A 20,818-nucleotide genomic window follows, 5' to 3' on the forward strand; every position below is an offset into this window, starting at 1 on the left:
AAAAAAAAGAGAGAGCTTATCAATTTCTCCTTAGAAAGAATGGTTTTAAATTTAAAACAATGAATAGTAATTATCTACTTATCACAAAGGTAAGTTTGTTACATGTGGTCAATACAAATGAAATGACAGGAAACAGAGTTACAAACTGCAAAAGGCACTCAGTCTGCCCTTGTGCTCTGGGATAGACAGTGCCTCGGACACTTTTCTTTAAAATCCCATTAATATAATTTTCAGCACTTGATAAATAAAACCTGTTCTCCTCTTACCACCCATGATATGTTCCACTATGCTGACCTTTTCTTGATCAGGATGTGGATACACTGTGACTTGAGGACAATTCATAGTATGCTATTGATTTGATTAAGATCCTCCCTCAAACTGGCTAGGTACTTAGGGGCTCAGTATAATCCATAGGATGATGGGGATAGGAAAAAAGAATAGTCTATGCCAAGGTGTCTCCAAGTCTCCACACAGGTAGACCAGAGTATCTTGCCATTGTGAGTTTCTCTGGCTCATGGGCTTCCCTCTCCCTCCAGAACACAAGGAAGCCTGGGCTCAGCTAATTGCTGGGTCCCTGGGCTGGTAAAGGAAAGTTTGGTGGCTCATCCATTCATCTCTCTAAAAGCTACAGACAGAAGCAAGTGGGGAAGGGGTGAGAAAAATCTTTGGAGGGATGTGCCTGAGCAGGATGCAGAGGTGCATGAGTGTGAGCATCAACATGTGTGTGTCTTGGTGTCCTTCTCCAGCTAGGCTGATTTCTCTTCCTCCTAATCTGAGATGTAACAGAATTAAACAACCTATTGCATATGCTGTATGTGACTTAACTGAATATTAAAGCAGAATTGCACAGTATCCCATAAATGATTCATTGGATGCATCTGGAAATAAGGTAACATACTATGAAAATCTGTGCAGCTGAGCTCACTTAGACAAGCCTATGGGTTTACTGAAGATAATTTAAAATTATCAGCCTTTAATTCCCAACTTCTCCTAGACTAAACCAAATTAAGAAATGTGTTCTAACAGTTCATTTCATTATCCACTAAAATCCCATGGCAAATGTTCTAGAATATGATTTTTCAATCTTTGGCAAAGTGTTTTTTGACAAATGTTATAATCTTGTGATTTACACCTAAAGGAAGAACAGAAATAATAAAAAATGATCTCTCCCAGTGGTGTAATATTTGATTTTTCCCACCTTCTCTTCTTAGACTTAAGTTCAATAATTAGAGCAAAATGAAAGGCACATGCAAAGCAAAACACAGATCTTAAGGGTAACATTTATCGAGGGTCCACAAGCCTATTGACTCTATTTTTCTATCCTTTAAGACTGACTCTGAAATTTGGAGCTACAACTCTTTCAAAAGGGACTCCTGCTGTCTTTCTTTCTTGTATCCTTGTTTGTTTGGAGTGTCTGGTCACTGCCTGTACATTTGAGCTGGATATAATAATGCCCAACCCTATCTCCTTTCCCATAGAACTTGGTGGCTCTTCTTTCTTGACTTTCATGACTCTTCATGTCCTCTGGCATCACATGGACCTATGGTAAAGTCTGAAGGCAGACTTCTTTCTTAGCTTGAATGTCCACATGATTTTCTTTTTCCTTGATTCAGGGACTTCACTGGGATATCTTTTGGTTTGAACGATGACCACTTTTCCTGAGACATTGTATGTGCCCTTTTCATCTTTTTTTTTCTTTTTAAGATTTTATTTATTTATTCATGAGAGACACACAGAGAGAAGCAGACACAGGAAGAAGGAGAAGCAGGCTCCACGTAGAGCCTGACGCGGGATTCAATCCCAGAACCCCAGGATCACGCCCCAAGCCAAAGACAGATGCTCAACCACTGAGCCAACCCGGCGTCCCCCGTTTCCATCTTCTCTTGAGGCCATCTTCCCTCAGTTTTAACTACTTTGGAGGTGAAGTCCAAGCACGTACGTTCCTCTGTGAAGTTTCATAGTTTCTCTTGACTCCCTTGTCCCCACTTCACTTTTCCTATCTGAGGGCCTCTTTGTATTGGAGGTGAGGTCATAGACAGCAGAGAAAGGTGTGTGAGCAAGACTGCCCTTTGATCATCCTATCACATCACTTTTAAATTCAGTAGGCTATATTTTCCGTCTTTTACTGAGGATTTGAGCATTCCCATTTCCTGTCTACCACCCCCCTCCCTTTTTTTTTTTTTTTTTTTATGATTTCAATGAACCTGAGTGAAAATGAGCTCTTGGAAAATCTGAAACTACCTCATTTATGAATGAGACTATCAACCAGGAAAATATTACTATCCTGAATCCTTAAACCCAGATCCTGAATTTAAAAATCATTATACCAAGCAGAATCCTGTTACTTTTAAAAAGTCACGGAAAACTTTAACCTGTTTTGCTCTATTTATAAGGTTAATAATGTTACTATTAGCAAACATTTATTGAGTACTTTTGATGCGCCAGATACAATTCTAAGTGCTTTAGTAAGTGGTTAATCCTTCTGACAACCCAGTGAGCTAAGCCCAGAGAGGTGAGTAAGCCATGATTTGAACTCAAAGAGTCTGCTTGTCAAGCACACATTCTTAGCCACTATGCTCTGCTCTTTCTCAAATAACCTTTCCAAATACTGAAATGTTTCTTCCACTCCAAAAGGAAAAGGACATCACAGACATAAACAGAGAAGTTTCGTCCACTACACACTGGCGCTCTCCCCAATACAGCAGGGGCTAAGGGAGGGGGTGGATGTACTACCATCCTTCCAGACATTCATCTATTATTTGCTTTATTTTTTTTAATGACTACAATAACAACAATGACAACAATAATTCATTCCTCATACTTTCCTTCCCATGAGTTTAACGTTTTAAAGATTTATAAATAAGACTAATTTAAAAAATCTCTGCAAATGCAATGCACATATTGACCTAAACTAGAAGTTCCATAAATCCCCCACAGAAGCACACATTTTAAGGGCCAACCAGTGAAGGCTCTGTCATGTGGCAAAATGAGAAAGAGGAAGGAAAGAATTAGCTTATGTTGCTTCATATCACTTTTGACGCCTGTTACTATTTTTCTATCTCCACCTCTGACCCAGGATATGTTTGAGGGGGGAGAAGGAGGGGGTGATAACACTTATCTATAGCCTAATCACTAACTATGAACTGCTAAATGTGCCAATCTCCCTTCTTCCTGCCTTCCCACATTTCCCTTGTGGTCTGAATCTGGCCTAACAACAGATCAAGAAGCAAGAGGAAACTGAACTGATCTGAGCAAAGGATTTGATGGACACATAAGCCCTTCTACTAAGGGAAATGAACGTTTTTACATATAAATCTACCTTATTATTAGGTGTGAATATTAATTTCCATTAGCCTACACTGTCCAATTATACTAGTGGGTGCTATATTAGCTTACAAAGGGCAGAAGCATTCAAAGACTGTCCTCACTTGAGTAATTCGGGAAAGGAATTTCCAGGACTGTTTTGGCTCATTTCCATCCCACCTCACCACTCCCACTGCCCTCTAAAAGCACTGTGTATAATTATCTGCTCTTCCACATTCCTCAACCACCTCACCCCAAATAGACATAAGCCTCCCTTGCTCCCTCTTTCCTTCATCTTCTTCCCTTTTGCAAAGGAGACTTAGGAAACATAGGACATCGTGACAAACAATGACATTCCTGTAATGTAATAAGACCCCTGGACGCTGAGTGAAAATGGTGTGTGTATAACATGGCACCCACGTGACCAAAGATAGCTGTGCTCCGCACCATGGCAACCGACTGCCCACCTTTCCCTCGAAGGCAGAACACTGACAATATTTCCTTTAATTTTTAAAAAGGGTCACGAAGACTGCGAACATCCATAACTAGAGATTAGTGTTACACTCTGGTAAAACTTATACCTGGGTAATCAGACAAATACGCGTTTGCATAAACAAGAGTCTACAGGGTGTACAGAATATGTAGTTGCCTTGAGCCAAAAGGATCTCTGGAGATAAAAATTCAAAGTGATGTTGAAAAAAGTGAACCTTGAAATCTTACAATTTCATTGAAAATATGGAAGGAGAATGAAAGCATATTTTGCCGTGTTTTTATCGAAAGACACTGTCAACCACTCGATATGTCAAAACCATGTCAAATATGTCATTCTCCTGTTGTGTAGCAAGATGACATGGAAGCCTGCAGCTTTATACACACAACCTAGGGGATGTGCCTCAACCACAGGTCGTCTTACTGTAAGCTTCGGTGTGCCCGAGATGGCATTCACCTTTGAAGAGGTGAGCAAAGGAGAGGCCACCTATTGAGTGGCCACTGGTGTCCACTGGGGTTTCCCTGTCACACGTCCCTGCACAGCCATTTGTAATTGTCCTCTGTGGTGAGAGGGAAGCAGTTTGGGAAAATGAGTGTGCCTGATGTTACTTCACAAAATCCAACGAGCGTTTCTGGGGTCGGTTCAGCAGAAAAAAAAGGAACTAAGTAAGACTTCTGCTGCCATCTCTGAAATATCTCCCCATTTCGCTGCGTGGCCCCAGGACCATCTCAGCCTGGGATGCCTTCATCTCGCACCTGACCTGCTGTAATATGGGTTATGTTGGTTTTGGTTTTTGATTCAAATTTTCTTAACATTTAAAATCAAAATCAAATCCTTTAGTGAGACCAACAAGGTCCTGCACCGTTTGGCCCCTGGCCACCTCACTGCATCCCTTGTCACTTGAGGGTCCTTTCACTTCCTGGCACCCAATTCCTTGGCTTCCTTCTGTCCATTCACCAGATGCCTGGATGCTTTTCCTCATGACAGGCCCTCTCTCCTCTCCCTCTGCTTACTCCCCTATCCCATAGGGCTTTGCCACTCCTCCATGTAGATCTCTGGGTCCGGAGGGTCCTGCCATGTGGGGTCTCAGGGGTGCCCCGTGGGAGCTTGGCAGGCTCTGGGGAGGAGGCTGCATCAGGGGCAACTCTCTCCTAATTTCAGATGAGCTGGAGCCCCTCATTGTGGCAGGCAACAGCCTTCCTCAGTTTCCTTTGGAGAACGGGGGTCACCCTATCCATTGCTTTCAAGCTGTAACCCAGTCTCTTGTCATTTCCCTGGCAAGGAGTCCTCTCAGCATTTTTGTCCCCATTACTCCTGGGACTTCCCTCCCAGCTGCCTCTGCCTGCAGATGGGCTCGGGACCCTGTACTTGCGGCTTTGGCTTCACTCATCACTCTGGGGCTCTGTTCTGTTTCCAGGTCACACACTAATGTCCATCCTGCTTTTGACACTAAATACATTTTACCTCTCTCTCTTTTTTTTTAAAGATTTTTAATTTATCTATTTGACAGAGACATAGAGAGTGAGTGAGAGCACGAGCAGGGGGCAGTGTCAGAGGGAGAGGGAGAAGCAGGCTCCATGCAGGGAGCCTGATAGGGGGCTCAATCCCGGGACTCCAGGATCATGACTTGAGCCGAGGGCAGATGCTTAACCACTGAGCCACCCAGGCACCCCATTTACTTTGCTCTTTTTGTATTTTCTCTTTTTATATTTTACCAATCACCACTGAGTGGTTGCAGAGGGGGTACCTGTGACTTGCCCTTATAAAGTCACCTTGTGCAAAAGGACAGACTGTTTTGTAAACTGCCTTTTAACTTAACAGAGTCAAGTATAGGGCTTAAGAAACCAGGCTCTGGATGGGGAATGTTGGAGTTGAAAATGAGCTGGGTCCCTAAACTGTGTGCCCTGGGAAGGCTAACCTCTCTATGCTTCAGCTTCTTTTTCAGGAAAATGGGAATTATAACTTCTCAAGGCTGCAGTGAGGTTTAGATGACTAAATATATGTAGAAGTTTTACAAGAGTGGAACTTAGTAAATGTTCAATAAATGTTAGTAATCATTACATCATATAATGGAGATTATACATATATATTTCATTACATTATGTCATTGTATATTATGAATTATAATTTGCACTACTAGAAATCCTGATAGCAAATTATTTGCATGTATTCACGATTAACTTGAGGGTCCCATGCAAACCTCTTTTTGCATTTTTGAGTGTCTATGGATCGAGAAAGTATATAATGGCAAAAAAATTCTATGATTTCAGAATCACTTTTAAGTAGATTTGTATTTTATAATTAAAATCTCTACTTACATTTGGAAAGCAGTAGTACCATATTATGTATCCTGGCTACCTAAAGTGATTAGTGTGTATGTATGAATTTTCTCAGACCTCACCAATAGCTCTGGTCCATAGGTGGGGAATCCTTGCTCTACGCTGAATGATTTAAGGAAAGGATCTCAGCTTAAAACTGTCCATTCAGCCTGGATTTCTACCAATTAGATATACATGGGAGGGGTGGGGGAAATGATCAGATGCTGCTCCTCATTGTGGATTAGTGTTTCCATAACTGTGTCCTTCTAACAACTGGCTTAGCTGAATGTCATAAAGGAAACGGAGTTTGATTGTGGAGTAAATTGTAGGGGTTTGGAGATGACGGCAAGAACAAGAGGTAAATTTGGAGCATGGTATGTATTCTGAGAGAGGGTGAACATGGGTGGGCACTGCAGTGGGTGGTTTGGAGTAAGTGGAAAATATCAAAAGGATGCTGGGCGTCTGAAGGGTGGTGACGGACAGGTAAGGGGTGGACAGGAGAGGGACACAGGGAGGGAGGTTACTGGGGGGATCTGATATAAGGCGGAATGTGGGGATGTTTCTGAGAGATGGGCCTTTGTGCAGCAAAAAGTTTTTGCACAGGCCTTTTTGGGGAGTATATAAAACTCATCGCTTTGAGACTGAATTCCAATGTGGTTTAAAGAATAAGAATGAAAGAAACTGTAGTAAAAGATGGTGCCAAAAAAATGCTCTAGTGCAGCTGAGAAAAAAATGCTCTGCCTTCTAAGAAATTTCATTTTTTATTGGGGTTAAGGTATTATGCGTTGCCACAGCAACTGCCAAGAGAGATCCATTTTAAGAAAGGTGCTCTGCAGCATAGCTGGTGCACTTTGATTCTAAAATACAACGTGAAAATGTAGAAGGAACCATAATTTTCTCAACAATCTTCAAAATGTTCATTTTCCCCTCCTTCTTCAACATGGTTTTATCTTATGGTTCTTTATTCCAACGGGTGTTCCCCCAGACTGAGGTTGCAGCTCACAGGACTCTGGTTCCCTGTGCAGAGGGGCCAGTTTCCACCCTCAGGGAGCAAAGCCTGCTGCAGACTGGACCTGAGCCTCCCAGGAAAGGGGGTGGCTGATTAATGAAGCAGCCACCAGCCCCTGTAGTGTGAGGATAGCATGAACTAATTTCTGGGAAGGGTTATGGTTTAGGAGGAAGGAACAGTTTCCTGCTACTGTGGAGTTAACAGTGGCCTGAGGGTGAAGACAATGGTCTGAACCTAGCACTTTAATTAGGTTTGGATGCTCTAAATCCAGCTCTGGGTAGTCAAAAAGGTTCCTGACGGCAAAAAGAAACATGGGTCTCATAAGTCTATTCATAAGAAACAACATACATAGAAAAGATGGGACGCGGGTATGATAATCATAGGCCAGAAACTTACCAATAAACTGCCCAAACCTGTCCATGAATCAAAGACTTGAATAAATATCTGATAAGAAGACTGAGGTTGGGGCATGAAATAAACATGGGCAAATATTACAATTTTGGAGGACATTTCGCACATAAGTGGTACCCTTTCTCTTCTGTTATAGAAAAAAAATCTGAGACCATATTTTAGAGTTCCTATAAACAAATGTGGCCTTTGGAGGTACTCATTTAGAATTTCACAAGATATATGTAGTGGATATTTGTTTCACCCTCCAGCATTCATTTGAGAGGCTTTGAATATACCTCTCCCCCACACCGTCCCACCCAAGGTCACAGGATGGGGGGGGGTAGGAGGGTGGAGTATGTGATAAGGCCCAGCCAGGCATCATGTCACATTCCCCTTGTGCTGGGATCATTTGGGGCCTGGGTACATGACCCCAGCCTTGGTAACCAGAGTCACCAAGAGTCATGGGACAAACTCTCTCATCCGCTAGACTTCACCCAGGGGACGTCATTCTGGGGTTGTGACAGCCATGTTGCTACCCCCCGAGTGAAAGCTGGACTGAGAGGGGAGCCAATCTGGAGGGAGGAGAGCTGAGAACTGGAGAGACAGACACTGGGCCTCTGTCACGCTGACCCTGAAGCTAGCCCTGATCTTAGATTTTTCAGTTTGGGTTGTGTTTTCCGTTACTTGCAAGCGAAATAGTCCTGATTGAAACAAGGCAGATTATGCAGAATAGTAACTTGTGACATATGTTGCGTGTTTGATCAGGGGCCAGGAAATTTTGCCCTATAGGCCAAATCTGGCCCACTGCCTATTTTTGTGAATAAAGCTTTATTGGAACACAGATAAGCTCATTTGCTCACTTACTATCTGTGGTGCTTTTGCATGAGCCATCTGGACAGAGACCCCAGGGCTCGCAGGTTAAGCCTCAACTATTTTCTGTCTAGCCCTTCACAGAAAGTTGGCTGAGCCCTGCACTAGGCTGAGGACCGCAAGGTAGGGCCGTGCTCGCTCTGCTGACTGAGGCAGCTCCAGCAGTTATCTCGGGGTCTGGCCTATGGCAGCAAGTCACCACATATTTGCCAAGTGAATGAATGAATCAAGCTTCACGGCACAAGGTGTTATTAAGTCAGTCTCTGTCTTAAGACGACAGGGTCTTCAGAACGTCCAGAATAAATGAGTCACCAAACCTTTCCCAAATACAAAGAGCAGATTCTGTCGTTATGGTCCTGCAGTTTTTCGTCAGCACCGTGGCTACGAATAAGCAGGCCAGCCTCGGAGCTGAGGACGAGGGAGGCAAACCCCAACGCCCACCGGGCTGCCAAGATGTGCCCTGAAAGGGGGGGGGGGCTGCTTCATCCATGGTTTGCCTCCTCCTCCGGCTTCTTTCCCCCACCGCACAACCACACTTTTTATAGGGTTGCAACATTAAATGGTAGAAGCCTGAGAGGATCATGATGCCTGCCTGCACCCACTCTGGAGGCGGGGACCGAGAAAGGTTGAATGGGGAGCCTGGGGTGGTGCATGCCAGAGACACGTGGAGGGCCGAGCTTATAGGAGTTAAAGGGAAGCAATATGTCCACCTCGGAAGGTCTGTCTCTGAAAGGGTTTGGAGAGAACAGTTTGGGGAGGGACGGGGTGGTTTCCACTGTCTTCCTCTCAGAGACAGAGTGGGTCTGCCCCTTTGGGGTGGGGCCAGACTTCATGAAAAGGTAGTGTCCATCAACAGAGGACCGAAACCCCAACCAAGGAGGAAGGGGAAAGACTCCTGAGACTTTTAACTGACTTCCTTAATAGAAGACCCAAGAGGACTTACGGAGTGAGCCTGCTACTGGTGAGGCTTTTGGAGTCCATTTGATATTTAACTCTCTGTACACTCAAGTAAGGTTGGAACATCTGGCATATGGTAAATGCTCAGCAAATACTGTTTTAATGAGCTAATGACTGAACAAAGCTATGGCTGAACAGGTAGTTGGGATCTTGAATTTATGGAAGGCAGTAAAAGTCATCCCACTGAATATAACAGAAAATAAACAAATCAACACTTACAAACACCTGACATGTCAGGCACCGTACTAAAGAACTGATACCTAATCTTCCACCTGTTATGAAGACACCATTCAATCCTTCCATTAAATATGGGAGACAGATAATATCACACCCATTTCATAGATGAAGAAACAGGCCCACAGTGAGCAACTGCTAGACCCAGGGCTGAAGCTGAACCCACACTGTGCCCACTTATGGTGGGGCCACTGGGAGATGGGACCCTAGGAGGGAAAATCTGGAGATGTTGTAAAGAAATCTCAGGAGAGGAAGAGCCTGGTGCTTGGGGACAGTGGGAGCAGCTGGAGTGATATAGTTGAGAGAGAGAGAGAGAGAGAGAGAGAGAATGAGAGTGTGCTCTGGTTCAAAGGCAAGGCTGTAGGAAGGTCCTATTACAGATGGTGATGATGAACTGGCTTGTAAAAAATAAAAGTGAGAGGTGAGTTGAATGAGAATTCAGGCCTCAGCCACATGCCCAGAAGAGCAATGTCCCTGGAGAGATGGGGTGATGGGTGGAGGGAGCCTGTGTGTAGGTGGGTGGGAGAGAAGACATGGTCTGGGTTTGTATTCACTTAGCTTGACACACCAGGGAGGTGCTCGGAAATGCCACGGAGCTTATGAGAAAGGCGGGGAATGGATGCCTGAGAGCCCTGGCTGGAGAAGCAAGGTGAAGCCTGGGGACTGGAAGGGCTTCTGAAGGGGGAAGGAGAGATTAAGAATTTCCCAGGAGCAGAGAGTCATCCACAAGGGGCTCCACTATTCAGGGTGTAGGTGAAGTAGAATGAGAGAAAGATCAGGAATGGTGGAAGAGGTGGGCTGAAAGGCAGGGGGTGGGGAGCATGGCCTTGGGTTTCACAGGTTGGGCAGCTGCAGGGGGGCCGAGGACCACGGCCATGGTTCGCCTCCCATGTTGTCACCACATGTGAAACAAAGCCACCTGGACCTCGGATCAGTCCTGGGAGATCTGAGAGCCACTGTGCTTCAAATAAAGAGTTCAGGATGGAATTTGTTTGTTGATAAATATGTTGTTTCCTATTTTAAAGCAAAAATTACAGGAGTATCCACATCTAACCTTTAAAGATCACTCCCAATATCTGATTTAGTCTGAGGTTTCTGACCTGGTTTGAGGGCATTTTTTTTTTCAAAAGAGGCAAGCTATGACTGCTCTTTCTTTTCTGCATATTTAAACTCTTGACAATTATAAATAAGTTAAATCTCTCCCTCAAAGTACCAATTATCTCCTTATGTTTGAGAAGGCATGTCTTGCCAGATATGGCATTCTATACAAAACACAAAATAGGAATACAAAGGCGGTCATTGTCCCCCTGGCGCACCCGGGATTTACTTAGGCAGTTCCAATTAACACTAATGAGGATTTTGTGCATGAATCCCCTTACCTCCCAACTAATGGGAACAGAGACCCCACAACCTCATAGCAGAAAATTTCAAAACACCATTGTAAACAGTCACTGACTAAATTCATGAGTTGTTCACCTTTACACAGCAGAGATAAAAGGAATTTTCATTCAATTAAAAGTTGGGGAACGTGCAGTTATCCAAAGACTCCATTCAGGCTTTCTGAATGACGACGGTCGGGAGCTGTATCCAGCCAACGTTTCCGGGTGATTACTCCGCGTAGCTCTGTGTGGAGTAGCAAATGGTTTTTGTCCTCGGGAAGCTTACACATTTGACATCAGACACGTAAAAAAGGAGCTACATAAAAACATAATTGAAGCATAATAGGCCAAGGACGGGAATCGGAGAGATTGATTACTTCTAAGTGGGATAATGGGAGTCTTCACAGAGGTGATGAGATGGGCCTTGGACTTTGTGGGATGAGTAGGGACTTTCTGAATGCAGGAGAGGGAAGGGCCACAAGCATCCAGGTGGACGTGTGTGGTATGCTTTGGGGCTGCCAAGGGGTGAGGTGTGGGCGGGGGTCGTGCAGTGACCTGGGGATAAAAGGGACAGGGAGAGACTGCTTCCACTTTTTTTTTTCCTTCAACTGCTTATCTACATTGTTGCCTATTTCTCGAAAATGCAGATCTGACCATGTTGGGAGCAATCAGGGGGGTGCGTCAGTGACTTTTTTTTAAAACTGATAGACTAAGGACAGCCTTGTTCGCATGGGTCACCTAAAAACCTTCTCAGCTGATCTTAGCCTAACTTTTTAGGACACTTTATGCTCCCATGAGGACTTGCATCCCCCCTCCCCCCACAACCAAATCACATGCCATTCAGTGCCTCACGCCTTTGCACGTGTTCTGTGCTCTCTCCTCCTCCTGACCAGCTGGAGCACTACTCATTGCTCTCACAGAGACCTTTTCTCTGGGATGCCCTTCCGTAGTGGTCCACTCAGGCCACCTGCTCCCTCCTCTAACAAGCCTCTAAGTCTGAGGCAGCAAATAGTTATGGCTGTTGTGACGGTGGCCAGCTGAGAATTCCTAACTGTCTTCTATGCACTATGCACCATAATGCATCCAACTGCATATATTATATTTTATTTCCTCTCCCTACCAATTCCACGTGGTATCTTTATGGCTATTAAAATCCAAAGAAACAGGCCAAGAGCGGCTCCTCTCTATCCAAAGGCACACAGCTAGTTAGCAAGTGCACTAGGACCCATATCCAGGTCTTTCTACCCCAGAACCTCTGTTTTTCTTCATGGTCACACGACAGTTATTTATGCACTCCTCCCTCATATTAGACTGTGGGTCCCCTGAGGGTAGGTTCTCTGTTTTACTGGAAATCAATGGTATTTGAAAAGAAAAGAAGATTGCATTGTTATTGAGCTGATACTTGAAAACATCCTAAGGATTGTTTTTGCCAACATAAAGGCATTTTTGCCCACCTCTTATGCTGGCTGGAGTTTGCACAAAGCAGAACATACCCGACTGTAAGCATCTGGGCTCCCCGCCTGCTCTAGGTCAGGTGCAGACATGGCTAGAGAGCAGCTCACGTTCAGTCTGAGAGAGACTGGCATTTCTGTTTTTATAAATCAGACAAACTGGGAGGAATAATAACTTGGCTTGGTCTACTGGGACATGTGTGAAAGTAAAATTGCTGTTAGAAACAGTTACATTCAAGTATCTTTTAAAAACTTGGGTACGTTGTTCCTGTCTTCAATAAAACTGGCACAACCCTAAAAAACTGTGGGGAGATTAGCAGTACGTTAGATTGAGCAAGAGGCTTCCTCTTCTAATCTTTTTTTCATTATTATTTTCATTGGTGTGCTTTTCCAGGAATGTCTCGGTGCATTCTTTATAAAACTGTTGCCCAGATCTTTTTTTAAAACACATCAAACCAACAAAGGTCAAGTAAAGAGCAGGAAGATTTTGTTCCTTCAGTTGAAGACATTTCTTTAATATTAAAAATGTACTGAAATCTAGAAACATATTCTGATGATGTCTGAAAAGAATTCACGGCGGAGAGTCAAAACACAAAGGGAAAAAAGCTCTCGACAACCGTTGCTGGCTGAGGGCTCCTCATCAGGACAGCTTTCTTCTTTACTTCAATGACAGAGAAAAATCACTGTTTAAAATTAGAAAAAAATTCCTAAACATTGGTGCTGATATTATGACTAATGTTATTCTTTATGTTTATTGGCCCTCAAGGCAAAATATATTATAGCGGGCATTTCCACTACCTCATTTATATGTGAAAACAAACAGAAAGAGTGTCGTTTCTAATTCTGATTGAATCCGCGAGGTTTTGTTTTTGCTATGTATTTCCAAGCACTGTAGGCCGTTATCAGATCTTTCTGTGGGGCTCCAGTGCCCGAGTGGGTCGCTCAGAACTCCAGAGCCATTTCATTTCCCTCTTTATCTTGTACATATATTTAAAACCAATGGTGGCAGCAGAAAGTCTGAGATTTGGGGGATAAGGATACCATTTATCTTGCATTATGCTAACATTTTTTTTTTCCAGCCTCGAGAAAATCTTTTTGTGATAGATTTTCTTTGAGAAAATTAATCTTGCTTCCTCCTGGCCTTAACATCTTATTTTTTCAAAGAAGACTTTAAATAGCCTGACAGGTGGGCCCAAGGGCCTGTAAAAGTGGCTTATGTGACTGTTGTCAGGTCCAGTGATCCTGGAAAAATAAGGGCTGTTGATCGCAAACTTACGTTAATATATATTTTAAATGTCCCTTAAGGCAGAGCAAATGTTTGGTGGAATGAGAACTTTCAGAAGATTCAGCTGAAATTTTTAATATAATCTACTCATGTAGCTCCACTGTGCCGTTGGTTGGCATGTGGGAACCAGAAGCAGCCTGGGAGAAAGGCAGGTAGCCAGTGTGGCTATAGAAGGATTATGTGTGCAACGTATCAAAGGGAGGCTAGTCTTAGGCACAGGGGCCTTTAAACTACTGTCTCAGGATTTCTGGAGCAACCTTTACATCTTCACTTAAATGATTCCATGCCAATGGGATGTAGGGCCCAGTGGGAGGTCAGGCGGAGATCCACTAGGATGGGAGGAGCCGACTCAAGGAAGTCTGGCCTCCAGTGTGCTCAGGACTGGGGGCTGACATTTCGTGCCAGTGTTCCCTCTTCACCTCTCCTAATCAATGCTGAACCCCTAAATCATTCTCAGTCCTAGCCTATGCTCCAGGAGGAACACAGAGGAGGAATCAAATCCTGTCTCCAATCCTGTCTTCCACTTTTGTTGGGAAACAGAATTAGCCCACAAACATTACACTTTCAGCTACGGGGACCCTGAGTGTAATAGAAGCTTGGAACGAGATCTTTGTGGCGTGGGACAGTTTGGAAGGTCAGAGGGGAGGAGGTGGGTGTTTAGCTATACCCCGAAAGGTGAACAGCAGTTGGATGGGTGGTGATTTGGCAAAAGGACATTGCAGGTGAAGAGAAATACCCTGTGTGCTGTGGCACCAGGAAGCGTGGCTTGTGTGGGAGTGGAGGCCTGCCGGGCGGAGGCCAGCCCATGGGGGCTGGGGGCCTGGACACAAGCCTGGACAAGCCCTCCAGACCACCAGAGCCCTCAGAAGCAGGCAGAGAAGTCTGATACGAGACCGTGAGCCGGTGGTCTCTTCCAGCAGGAGAAAACACAGCAGCAGTGGTATTTAGGGAAGATGAGTCAGAGATGGAGGCAGAGACACCGGCTAGGCAAGAGGCCATTTCCTCCCAACTTGAGTTGATTCGGATTCAAACAAAGGTGACAGCCAGGAGGGTGGGAGGTGGGGAGGGAAGGACAAAGTGGAAGAGAAGTCACACGTGTTGGTGATGAGACACTGTAAGGAGTCACTGACGGAGGAGGAGGAGGAGGAGGAGGAGGAAGAGGCCGAGGCAGCAGCAAGCACAGGCTTCCTCTCAATCCGCTGACGCAGTCCAGGCTCTCTGTCCTCACTGATGGATGATCCTGATTCCTCTGGCCTCTCAGTCCCAGCTGGTCTTCAGTCAGCTGAGGCTACTGTATCAGAATTCCATGGCCCAGGTGGCTTGGACGACAGGCATCTACTCCTCATGGTTCTAGAGGCTGGGAAGTCCAAGACCAGGGCGCCAGCAGCATCAGGATCTGGTGAGAGCCCTCCTGCCGACTCAGGGCCAGTCACCCTCTCGTGGTGTCCTCACACGGTGGACGTGAGCCAGACCTCTCCTGTCTCTTCTTACAGGGGCACTAACCCCATCCCCAACCCAACTACCTTCCACAGGCCCCATCTCCAAATACCATCACACTGGGACTTCAGGCTTCAAACACAAGAATTTGGGGGAGACATAATGCTGTAATGCCACTTCGGGTTTTTTTTTTTCCTTAAGAGAGTGCCAGGGCAAGAGAGAGTGGGGGGACAGCATGGGGGGAGAGAGAGTCTCAAGCAGACTCCATGCCCAGCTCGGAGTCAGATGCAGGGTCCATCTCAGCACCCTGAGATCCTGACCTGAGCTGAAATCAAGACTCAGATGCTTAACTGACTGAGCCACCCAGGTGTCCCAGTACCACCTTACTTTAACGATTTTTTAAATTTAAAAATACCACACTCTGGGTGCTTTTCATCCTCACTCTACTTGAGCCACTGGGCCCTTACACTGGCCTGCTCAGCCCTATGAGCTGCTGGGACAATGCAGGTAAGGACAGGAGACACATTAGTAGCTGAGGCCCAGCAGCCTGTGGACTTAGTAGCCAGTGGCCCCAGGCCGCAGGCCCCAGGCAATGGTGGTTTGCTTCATTAACCCCATTGGTTTGTATGAACTGCCTTTCCCCTCTGCCTTCTGCTCCAGGCCCTGCTAGAATTAGAGCTTGAGGCCAATGAAACTGAGTCCAAGACTCCCGCTGCTGTGGAGGGGAACTTTCTCTTTTCGGCTGATTTGAGCCTAGACACACACGCCCAGAACTGCTAGCAGTTAGCTTGCAACCACGAGAGGGATAACCTGCGGACAATAGGGACGCAGAGCTAACAAATGGAGAGAGAACTGGCTTTTGGTCACATAGTTTGAGTAATTGGATTAAGCCTCCTTTGAAGCCAATACTACTTCTCAGTTACAGGAACCAAAACATTCTTACTGTTTAAACCGGTGTGAGATTCAACCAACTATTTCTAATGGATTATTTGACAGGGGCCGAGATTCTCTGCCAAGGCTCCTGACTTTGCACCGACGAGCTGACCCAACCAATCAGCCAGCAACGATGACATGAGGATGGCCACTATTTAAAAGCCACCACACCCCACTGACCCTACTGGATCCTGGGGCACAGACATCTGCCCCACCCCCTGCACCACCTTCCACACCTCCACGTATCTTACCTCCTGCCCTCCTGTTACCTGCATTCCAACTCTGGTCACCCCAAGCCTCCCTACTTTCCAAATTAGTGGGTTAGTTCCTGCGTGAGCTCTCTTGCCGAATTAAGGTAGGCTTTACATGCTATCATCTGATGTTGTTGGGTGCTCTGGGCCAATCCCCAGCTCTGGGTACTGCCCACCATCTGCTCTCCCCATTCAGAGACTCTCTCTTGCTGCTGCAGAAAGTAAACAACCATAACACACATGCACACACGCACATTATTTTGATAGGGTCAACCACAAAGTCACATTATTCAACTGCAGTGTACCTTCTACTGGCCTCTGTTTTACGTTGTGGTGGGCCCTTTCACACAACTTCTATCTTATAAGAGACCTACATACCCGGCAGCCAACATTGCTGAGGACCTGCCCATGACTGGCCTTGGGGCCCTTCAGGCCCTAATGGCACCTGTGCTCAGTGAAGCTCTTGGTACTACCTTGGGGAGCACCACGGAAAGGAATTATTCAAACACAAGGGGTTTGGTTATTTGCTGTGTGATGCAGACCATCAAAGCAGTGGTTTCAGAGAGCAAGGCAGAAATCGATAAAATAAGTGGAAGTGACTGAGGACAGTGCCACTTTGAAGCAAGTATTGCCCCATCTCCTGAAAACGTAACCAAACTGCCTTACAAGAAAAATTGCTTTCGTTTTTACGAGAAAGCACTAATAACAAGTAATGAGAGGCTCAATTGATAATTAAAGAAAAAGAACACTTCACTCCTGAGCTTTCGTAAGCGAGGCAATCTTTTTTCAAATTATGAGTCTGGCAAAACATACTCAAGGTACTCTGGTTTTTTTGTACTTTTCTCCCCTTTATTTCAGATTTTATATGAATGAAACACGATGAGTAATTCCTTCTCTTTGGATCCTTCAGGATATTATTTAAACACTGGCATCTGGTCTCAGGGAAATTCAATGCTAAGTCAGAGAGGAGTATTTGAAAAATAGTTGACATCTGGTTTTGTACTACCCATCCCTGGAAGTACACAGTGAGAGCAGAGGAAATGAGTGTGCTGCTGGCTTTCTGGGTTCTGGTGCTGGTGGGGCTGGTGCTTTGGTGTAATGCATACCACAGCGTTCCCTTTTATAAAGTGAAGGATTAGTGCCACCTTCTTTGTAGCAATGTCGTGACCTCTATAATGCTTCTTAAATTGAGGACAATGATGGACCCACCAAGCCTCAACACATGATTTAAATCTGATCTGACAGTACTTAAACCCAGAAGTCCAGAAGGCTAATGGTTGAACAAGCTTGGGAAAATGTCCAGGGAACCAAATGTAGAAGCCCAAGGAATTACAGAGAGTAATCACAACTTCAGGGCCATGGGGTAAGGGAATAAAAGGATATTTTTGGAGTTGGTATCTGTTATAGGATTGACTTAAACTGTGGTCCCACTCTGATGTACTAGAAAGAAAAAAGGAAAGCCAACCAAATAAAAACAACGCCAAAAAAATAAAAAAAATAAAAAAAATAAAACACCCCAAAACTCTAAAATCCTATGTTCTTTTCTCTTATGCCTCTATAATTGATTGTATTACTAACATGCATTTTAAAAATATTCCTACTTTCATGCAAAAACAAAAGGCCCATTGAAAGGAGTCCAAGAGAGGCTAAAACTTAGCAGTGGGAATTAGAGTGATAATTAATTTTGGGAACCAGCATATTTTACATTTCATACATTTAAGTAAACAAAAATGGAAGCAACATTAAGGTCAGTTTCTATTATTTGTATGCTGAGAATAAAATTAATTTCTAGAACAACCTCAAGGAACAGAATGCACAACAACTCAGGCAAGGTAGAGTCCATCCTGGCCGGGGGTCACTACCTCCATTGTCTCCCACCGCCTGGGAAGCCTTAGCGCAGGAGCTATTCCCTGCACTTCATGGGGCGCGATGCCTGGGACACCATTCTTAGGGCAGTCACCCCATTTCAACAAAAAAAGACCTTATGACCCCAGTGACTTGTGTTTTAGTGGTTTCCTTTTCATGACTCCGATCCCCCACCTGGAAAATCCTCTGTTTGTGGTTAAGCACTAAAGGTCTATATGATTCATAACCACAAGGGCAGAGAAAACTCTAAAACCACCTGACTACATGTGGCTTTGGGGGCACAGCATTCCTGGGATTATATAAACTGAGCAGGAATGGAAGTGCTCTCTGACAACAATGCAGGGTTAAACCCACTTAGCCCCTGGCTTGGGGTGGAAGAAGAAGGGTTTCCTTTCCTCTCGTTTTGCTACAATTTGAGTGGTTTGTCTTCTTCCAGAGTTCAGCACTACTGATTCACGGAAAGAGTTCATACCACCCTGTTGGCCAAGAACAGGTTCGGAGGGGCCCTTTGTTCTTCTTTTAACTTTTTATCTCAATTCCAGTTAGTTAACATACAGTGCAGTATTAGCTTCGGGTGTACAATATAGGGATTCAAGGCGTGCAGACAGCACCCGGTGCTCATCACAGCAAGTGTGCTCCTTTCCCAACCCATCACCAGAAGGCTCTAATTGACTCCCAAGCCAACACTATGCAAAACTCTCGAGTGACACTTGTCTCCTGGTTTCTCCTTTCTCTGTCCTCCTCCTCCAATCCTGTTCTGGTGCCCAATATGTTCACATTTTCTCACCACTTTTTCCTAGCCAAATGCCTTTTGGTAAGTTGTGATAGGTGACCGGTTCAAGGGATATCTTGCAGTAGGATGTCTCTAATTGGGAAACAGTCAGGCCTCTGATACCTGAAATTGTGCCCCAATAATTTATGTTCAACAAGTTAGGAGAGCAAACATCTTTGGGAAAAGGGCAGTGAATCTTTCCCCCTCTTCACTGAAATCACACTACCAGCTTGACTGCTTGGTTTTAAGACAAACTCTGTTCATATTGCCTATTACTAATGACTCATTTCTCTTTCCTCCTGAAGATGAGGAGGAACTAAGAGTCCCAAATTCTTAGATTGACTCTAAAACCTAGATTTAGCAGCAAGGAGTTCTTTTTCTAAAGACCCTGGCTTTCAACCCAAGAGTCTGATATGCCAGACTAACATGCATGTGTCACTACACAGGTAGAAATAGTTTGAGAAAGAGGTACACCTGTGAATAGAAATTTGGAAGTTACTGAAATAAGTGAGTGTTGAAGCCCCTGGGATAGATGCTATCACTGAGGAAGACAGAATGGATAGTTGTGAGAACTAAGAAGGAAAAGACTAGAAAGCAGAGGTTACCTACAAAAAGGGTAACTCCCAAAGACCAGAAGTCAGTAGAAGAGATTGTGAGGGAGGTGAAAAACAAAGCAGAAAAATCAGATTATGCTGAGTCAACAGGCCAATACAGGCTAACTTCAAGAATCTCTTCTGTGAGGCCATGAGCTCCTTCTGGGAAGTTTCTCCCACTCATCTTATACTCCAGGCTAATAGTGCCTCGCCCATAGTAGGTGTTCAATGAATGTTTGCTGAATGAATAGGCGCCATCTCCCGTTAAAAAATAGCTTGTTTCTCCCATCAGTGAGGCATCTCTTCTTTATTTGGCTTATCGATGGTTGAAAGAGGGCCTAAAACTTTGGTGTTCTGTCATTTTAAAAGTATACTCCAATTATACCGTAATATAGTTGCATCGATATCATAGCTAGATTTCCCTAACAAGCAGGTCAACTCACTATTTGGGTCCTGTTGCTGTGTATTGTTATAACTCAGTTGAAATTTTAAAACTCATAATTTAAATTCTCAGGAAACTTTCTAATTGCTGGCAACATCTTTGTACACACAAATGCAAACACTTTTATCATTGTTTGTCACCTGTTTAAAAACCAAATAGCAAAAAGTGCCAACTTTACAACACATCATGCATACTTCAGGTTTCAACCTAACCTTGCCTTCCTCCAGACTTAGATCCTCCCAAATGTCACAGCTCACAAAGAAGTGGAACTGGCAACAATTAACCAACATCATTTTTACATATGCAAGCTTCACTAAAAAGGTTAATATATGCATAAGCAAAAATCTAGCAGTTTTAAAGATTAATGAAAACCAAGCAGACATTACTTTAGAATCATAAATCTGTCAGCCAACTCAGTCCAAAAACTTATGGAATGTATTATTCACATATTCACTGATCAAGCAGTTGGATACCCATTCTGCACAAAGCGCTGTGTGGAGGCAGGTACCAAGATTAAGACCAATGTATATGATTGGGGAATTAACTCATCTTACGGTCCTTGAAAGAAAAACTTATTATTATAAAGAAATAAAGAAAATATTAGATATAATATATTAACATAAGAAATACAACATAAGCAATGTCTACTACTGTTTCTAAAGGGAAATGCATTTTTCAGATGTTCTTTGAGGTTGTTTGGCCACATGGGGGTGAGTAAAACAAACAGCATGCAGCTGGTTGAAAAGAGAAATACTGTAAGCAGGTGGCAAAAAAGGAAAACAGTAGTCAGTGGGCCAGGAATCTGAAGGTCAGACCACAGGGTGGCTTCACAGATTCC

General features: G+C 44.3%; 1 protein-coding gene across 7 annotated transcripts in view; it reads right to left on the reverse strand.

Moving 5' to 3' along the window:
* Positions 1 to 20,818, reverse strand: part of CEP112 (centrosomal protein 112) — a 401,294-nt gene that overhangs the window by 4,824 nt on the left and 375,652 nt on the right. The window contains exon 26 of one of the 7 annotated variants that reach the window (XR_007412846.1): positions 11,048 to 11,194. The exons of the other annotated variants lie outside the window; for them this stretch is intronic. The gene's annotated coding sequence lies outside the window, so the exon portion shown is untranslated. The remainder of the gene's footprint in view (positions 1 to 11,047; positions 11,195 to 20,818) is intronic. 7 annotated transcript variants of the gene reach the window in all.

The sequence above is a fragment of the Canis lupus genome, chromosome 9 (assembly GCF_003254725.2).
Source record: "Canis lupus dingo isolate Sandy chromosome 9, ASM325472v2, whole genome shotgun sequence".
In the NCBI taxonomy this organism is placed as follows: domain Eukaryota; kingdom Metazoa; phylum Chordata; class Mammalia; order Carnivora; family Canidae; genus Canis; species Canis lupus.